Consider the following 6,727-nt stretch of genomic DNA (forward strand, 5'->3'; position numbering starts at 1 on the left):
TATCTTGGGGTATCGAGTTCAGTGTTAAAACATAGAACATGTAAATAAGTTGGCTGACATATTTGTCATTTCAGATTGGCAATTTTCCTTTGATTTTCTTAACCCAGGATAGGGCTTCTCTTACAAATCATGTGTTAAAAAGCCAAAATCACTGTAAATACATGTGCCAATGACTATCTTCCAAAAACATAGTTTTATTTTTATTATAATGAAATTAAAACATGTATTATGAGAGAGGGAGAAGGGAAGGAAAGGAGTTCTATTTCAGCATCTACAACTGTCTGTCACGGTTTCCTGGGTGGACGTTGCTCCTCTGTTAGAAAGCATATTGCAACTAAGGACTCAAAAAATAGCTCATGTGGTCTATGTGTAGGTATTCCTGACTCATAGCAGAGAAGCAGCCCTTGGTGTGCTTAGGATGGCTATGGAGAAAGGAAAGCCAGGTGGCAGACTAGATCAGACTCAGGCAGGGAGACTACACTGGCTTCTCCCTTTCAAAATGTCTTCCGCATTTGATGGACCTTGTCATGGAACAACAGTGACAGCTTACTGACAATTCATGTGCTGAGAAGCTTGGATACTGTGACTCTGGCAGCTGTGTCCCCCTAGGAGATGTCCCCTTCTTCCTGATGGAGGCTACCTTGAGTTTTAGCTGGGCTTGTGCCACCCTACTCCCCAGAGTAAAGTCTACATGATCTCATCTATCTGAAAGTTATAGGTTGCCATATTTCTAAGTTTCACACCAGTGAGTGTGAGCACAAATGTTATGTCCCTATGCTCTTGACCCCCCTTTTCTCCCATCCTGATGTTTGGAATTGACATGTATTATCAAGCTATTTTTGCCAATGTCAACATGAAAATAGCTTAGGCATGGCAGTGCAACCCAGAAGGACCCCTGTTCCCCAAGCAACCTCTGGGAGCTGCACTGTTAGTCTGCACTGTGTGGCTTGGCTCCGTCTTCATGTGTAAGTCATAATTATGATGGGCTTCTGATACACAGAGATCAGCCAGTCTACACCATCATCACATCTGACATCACCATGGTTGCTGAGGAAGAGAGGTTATATACTCTATGACTACACAGTGGCTGAGTGTCATCTTGATTGTCACAGTTTTCTTTCTAAGTATCATGCTTACCTGTGACTCCACTCTTTAATAACGTATATAGTGTTTATTATCTCAGTAAAGGAGGCAGGAGTACTGTCTTTCTCGCCAGCAAGAGAGCCTTCATTGAAGCTATCCTCTGTTCTAACAGTGGATCTCAGATAAAAAGCATGTCTGAAGATACTTACATCTTCCTCTTTTCCCTTGTGTAAATGGCTTTCCTGGAAGAACACTGGTTCCTGGACCCAGTACATGTAGTACAACTTTTGCAGGTAGTTTTCAAAGTGTCCATCAGCCCATCCTGGGTCTGTTCAAGGATGCTAAAGACAAGTGCACCTAAGAACTCAGAAAATAGCATCATGTGGTCTTGTATAGGTATTCCTGACTCATACCAGAGAAACAGCCCTCAGTGTGCTTAGGGTGGCTAAGGAGAAAGGAAAGCCAAGTGGCAGACTAGATCAGACTCAGGCAGGGAGACACTGGGTTCTCAGGTGTACTTACCTTAAGTATAATTGGCTAGTTAACAATAAATGAAGCTTTGGTCAATTTCAGTATCCCTTCCCACAGGTAGGTTTTTTTTTTTAAATCACTAGTTTTATTCATAATTTTAACAGTGAAGGAGAATTAAATGCCAACTTTTTGAGCAAACAAATGATCTAATTCAGGCACAACCTAGCAGGCTGTTGTTTAATGATATTTAACAACATTATATAATTCTTATGATCAATTTAGTGTCCTTGAGGCAGCCAGCCTAGTTCTCCTGTGCTGAAGTTCTGACAAACACTCTTTTTCTCACATATTTCCCAAACTGTAGGTTCTAATTCTGTGTTCCAGTTAATTAGCAATGCCTTTAATTTTAGACAACCCCTATCAGTTAAGATACCCAAAATTCCATCTCTGTTTCCAAAGGTGTCTGTTTGTTGTTCCAGAAGGTGCTCAGCTACCAAAATAAACAGATGACGTATCAGTTATGAGGAGTGCTGTTGCCTCATTGGGCAGATGTCTCTCACGATGTTGACTAAATATAGAGTGCCAGTTTTAGGGCAAAGATGCCTGCAAATTTAAAACATGTTAATAAAAGTATTTATTGGAAATATGTCACTCTGGTCTCTTGGTTAGTGGGGTTGTAGAACTAATTCAGTATTTTCAGGCATAGAAATTCTTAATCCCTGAAAACTAAAGAATTTTATGAACAATTTAATATTGAAAAAAATCTACTTTGAGGAGCAGGAGAGATGGCCCAGTGGTCAGGAGCACTCTTGCCAAGGGCTAGTGTTTGGTTCTCAGCATCTAGGTCAGGTGACCCACAACTGCCAGTATCACCAGCTTCAGGGTACCTGCATGTACCTACACACACACACACACACACACACACACACACACACACACACACACACACACACGGAAAACATGAATCTTAAAAAATACCAACTTTAGAGTTGGGTATGGTGGTGCATACTTGCAGCCCCAGCATCATTTGGGAGCTCAAAGGAAGAGGATCAAGAACTCATGACCAAGCTGTGCTATACAGCAAGCCCAAGGCCAGTCTGGGATACTGGAATGGTTTGAATATAAAATGCTCCCACAGGCTCATGTGTTTGAACTGGTTTCCATCTGGTGGCACTGTTAGGGGGTTTTGGAACCTTTGGAGCATGGTGTCTAATAGACATAGACAGGGTTCAAAGGGCAGAATAAACAGCTATAGAGGGCCTCATTTGAGGTCTATAACATCTTCTTCTTGTCTTCAGAGGTATAACAAGCCCCAGAGAAGTCTCAGCCCCAATTTCTACAACCATGAACTCTACCATGCCTTTCCCCACCATGATGGATTGTGCTCTCTGAAACTGTGAGCGAAAGTTGTTTCCTCCAGGCATTTGGTCACAGCAATAAGAAAGGTAACAAATACACATTGAGGCCAACCTGGGTTACATAGCAAGACCTATCCTTCAGAAGATTTGAGTACTGCTATATGTGAAATGTCAACATCTGAGATTTCACCATTTAATACAGGGTTTCTATTTGTCTTTCATTCCCCAACCCTCTTGATCCTAGAAGATGAAAAGGCTGAGTCACATAGTTTATAATGTGCCAGAGTTTACATTTCAAGGCCATATTTCAACGAGAAAGGAGTATTTCCTCTAGATAGAATGAAAAAGTTCTAGCTGTGCTATTATTTGATTTGTTTCCAAGATTGTCTTTACTTAACAGCCACAGTGATACTCACCATTCATGTATTACATAATGTTTTTTAGAACTGGTTCCATTTAGTTCAGCAAACATGTGTTGAACACACAAAAGTCATTCACTCATTTGGCAAATATTTATTGAATCCCTCTCTAGATGCTCCAGGCAGTGTGTAAAGATCTGAAGGAAAAAAAAAAGTGTGCAAGAAAGAAATACCCCAGCTTCCAAGAGTTCATAGTATAGAGTGTATTAGGAATGAAAATGTAGCTAGTTTTTATTTAAAGCCTCCATATATGAACACAATGAGTAAGACATGCATTTTCTGTACATTGAGTTAAGGCCCATTCTTAGCCCTTGGCACATCTGGGTGGCCAGCAATTCTGTCTCAGACACCATTAGGAGTCCCCCCCCCCAGTGAGGGTCATTTCAAAGCACCTCAATTCTAGATTTGCAAGACTTTGGGCTGAAAATATATGTAGGCTTAGTCCAGAATCCTGACCCATAGTAACCACATTTGTGTCATTTTAAGTCATTAGATTATGGCAGTTTGTCACAGAGCAACAGAATATAAGAACACAGTCGCCTCTGACCTTTATGATATGCCATGTTTTCTGTCAAGTACCCCACTTTCCAAGCCTGAATAGTCTCTGAAACTACCAGAGTTGCTGTTTCCGTCACCTAAGAATAAATGTAGTCAGAGGCTGAGTCCCAGGCCGCTGTGTTGAAGTAGTCACCAGAAGGCTCATGGAGCCTCCTCGCTTGCAGGGATTTCCCACAGGTGGGCCTTGAAGCAATTGTCTGCTTCTATGACAGCATAATGACTTATGGCCTCAGAAGATACAGGAAACACAGGCTCTGCTTTTCATTATGATTACAGCAACAGAAGGAAGAGCTTTGCAGCCTCCTTGGTTTTACTTTATGTGGAGGCGGGAAGTCAGAGTGGAAGGCAAAGGGTTGCTGTCTCTTGTTTGTTCTGATCATTCTACAGTGATAAAAATGAAATACAAATAAACATCTCCATATATTTCTAGAACACACTAGTGATGGTCAACACCATCAGAATGGCTGTGATATGTTGTTTCCTGGAGTATTTAAAGGAGGGGTCAGACCAGGCAAAACCATGCAAGCCCACCAGAGGAAATAACACCTATCAGCCAACTCTTCCTCTAATAATTCTGCATAGCAAAGACTTTCTTCCTTTGATGTTACTCATTCAAAAGCAAAATCAAAATCTCTCTCTCTGTGTGTGTGTGTGTGTGTGTGTGTGTGTGTGTGTGTGTGTGTGTGTGTGTTAACATAATTATTGATTCTTTGGGAATTTGGATTCATGCACCCAAATCCTACTTACCTCCCCATCCTTCCATATCTACCTCACCTCTGAAGCATCTCTCCCCCAAAAGAAAACCCCCCAAATTAATTAAAAACAAAACAAAGCAAACAAAAAACCCTACCTCACTCTCCAACACCTCTTCATTTGTCCTAGTGGCATTGGGAGCTGTGGTGTGTCATGCATTATTCCTTTTGTTCAGCCAGCCCCACCTGCAAATGGTCATTGCAATGAATCATTAGTCCTGTTCAAGGCCTCTGGCACACTATCATCACTGGACCTCACTGAAACCCCTCTCAGATATCCTGCCATTGCCCCCAGTCATGGAGATCCTGCAGCTATTATTCTGCAGGACCAGTTCCTTTACCTTCATCAGGTCACAGATAGGGTAGATGTTAGGGTGGACCAACCCAAGGCCAAGGATGTAGGTCTGGGTAGTAGCTGAGCTGGTTAGTCTGTGATTCTGGTACTTCCCCCCTCAGGTGAGGTGTGAGGCCAGCTGTCCTAGACTCATGCCATCTGGCCTAGCTCTCCCATGCCCATGGTGAGGTGTGAGTGTAGGGGCCAGCTGTTTCATGAGGTGTGGGGCCAGCTCTCCTGCTACAGTGTTCAGTGAGTGGCAGGGCCAGCTATCCTAGGGCCAGTGAAGGGCAGGGCTGCCTCAGCATGGTCCTCCAATTTCAATATGCATAGTTCCTATGAACCTCTATAGCAACATGGGCCAGGGACATCATCATAGACCCCAGCCCCAACAGGATCACAGACCCAGACATGGCCTTAGACAGCAGCTCAGGCCTGGATGTCATCATTTCCCCAGTGACAGTACAGGCCATTTAGATCAGCATGGCCCTTGGACACCAACATGACCACTGGTGGCAGCTCAGATCCCCAGGCATCCTTGTGATCTTTGGTGGCAATATGGGTCATGAATGCCAACAGAGACCCTGGCATTGATAGAACCATGGACCCAGACATGGTTCTCAGCAGCATCCAAGGCCCGGATGTCACCCTGGCCTCAGATGGCAAGCAGACTGCCACTATCAGCCTGTCCTGCACCACCTTCATGTCTTCAGTTCCACCTCTGTCCACAGGACATGAACCATTCTGTTTGTCTCTCTCTCACACATTTCTCTACCACATATCTGCTCATCATAATGGTACCTTGTGCCACCAGGTGGACCTGTGAATGCCTTCAGCCAGCACAGACTATGAGGATCCAGGTTGGCCAGTGAATGTCTTTCACCTGCCTGGGCTGCATGGCAGTAGGTGGAACTGTGCATCCATGATAAATTTTTCTGTAAGTTAAGAAAATAAAAGTAATTTAAATGTCATCGCAGAAGTGAACTAGTGAAAGAGCAGTGTGGCTTCAAGAACTAGCAAGAAGAAATATCTTCAGAATGAAAATGGGCAAATGTGTTGGACTCTTAAGCGTTATGTATGTGTTTGTGGAGGGGGATGACTTTCTAGACTTAGTTAGTATTCATTTCGAATCCAGACTAGACACTGGGCCTGTCTCATCTGTCTTCTGGTTGTCTTTGGATCGGCTTCTACATCGGCACTATCTCTTGAGGGGCAGAGATGCAGTAAGGCAAGAATAATGCTGTCTTAGTTCCTCTTCCTGTTACAGTGATAATACACACTGATAGAAGTATCTTAGGATAATGGAGTTATTGTGGCCTGTCTTAGTTAAGATTTCTATTGTGAAAGAAACTCCATGACTGAAAGTAACTTGGAGAGGAAAGGGTTTATTTTACTTACTTTTCCTCATTAAAGGAAGTCACAACAGAAACTCAAACAGGGCAGTAGCCTTGAGGTGGGAGCTGATGCAGAGGCCATGGTGGGGAGGTACTCCTTACTGGCTTGCTCCCCATGGTTTGATCAGTCCGATTTCTTGTAGAACCCAGGACCACCAGTCCAAAGATAACACCATCCTCGATGGGCTGGGCCCTTCCCCATCAATCACTAATTTAGAAGATGCTCTACAACTGAATCTGTGGAGGCATTTTTCTCAATTGAGGTTCCCTCCTTTCAGATGACTCTAGCTTATGTCAAGTTGAATAAAACTAGGCAGGACAGGCTCATAGTTCAAGGTACTTCATGATATGGAAGCCT

General features: G+C 43.3%; 1 long non-coding RNA gene across 1 annotated transcript; it reads right to left on the minus strand.

Moving 5' to 3' along the window:
- Positions 1-3,117: 3,117 nt before the first annotated feature.
- Positions 3,118-6,396, minus strand: LOC118237809. The gene is made up of 3 exons (XR_004770866.1): positions 5,777-6,396; positions 4,740-4,827; positions 3,118-4,270 (listed from the first exon to the last, which is right to left on the minus strand). It is a non-coding gene; the product is annotated as an uncharacterized LOC118237809 (long non-coding RNA).
- Between the last annotated feature and the right edge of the window lie 331 nt (positions 6,397-6,727).

The sequence above is a fragment of the Cricetulus griseus genome, chromosome 7, assembly GCF_003668045.3.
Source record: "Cricetulus griseus strain 17A/GY chromosome 7, alternate assembly CriGri-PICRH-1.0, whole genome shotgun sequence".
NCBI lineage: Eukaryota > Metazoa > Chordata > Mammalia > Rodentia > Cricetidae > Cricetulus > Cricetulus griseus.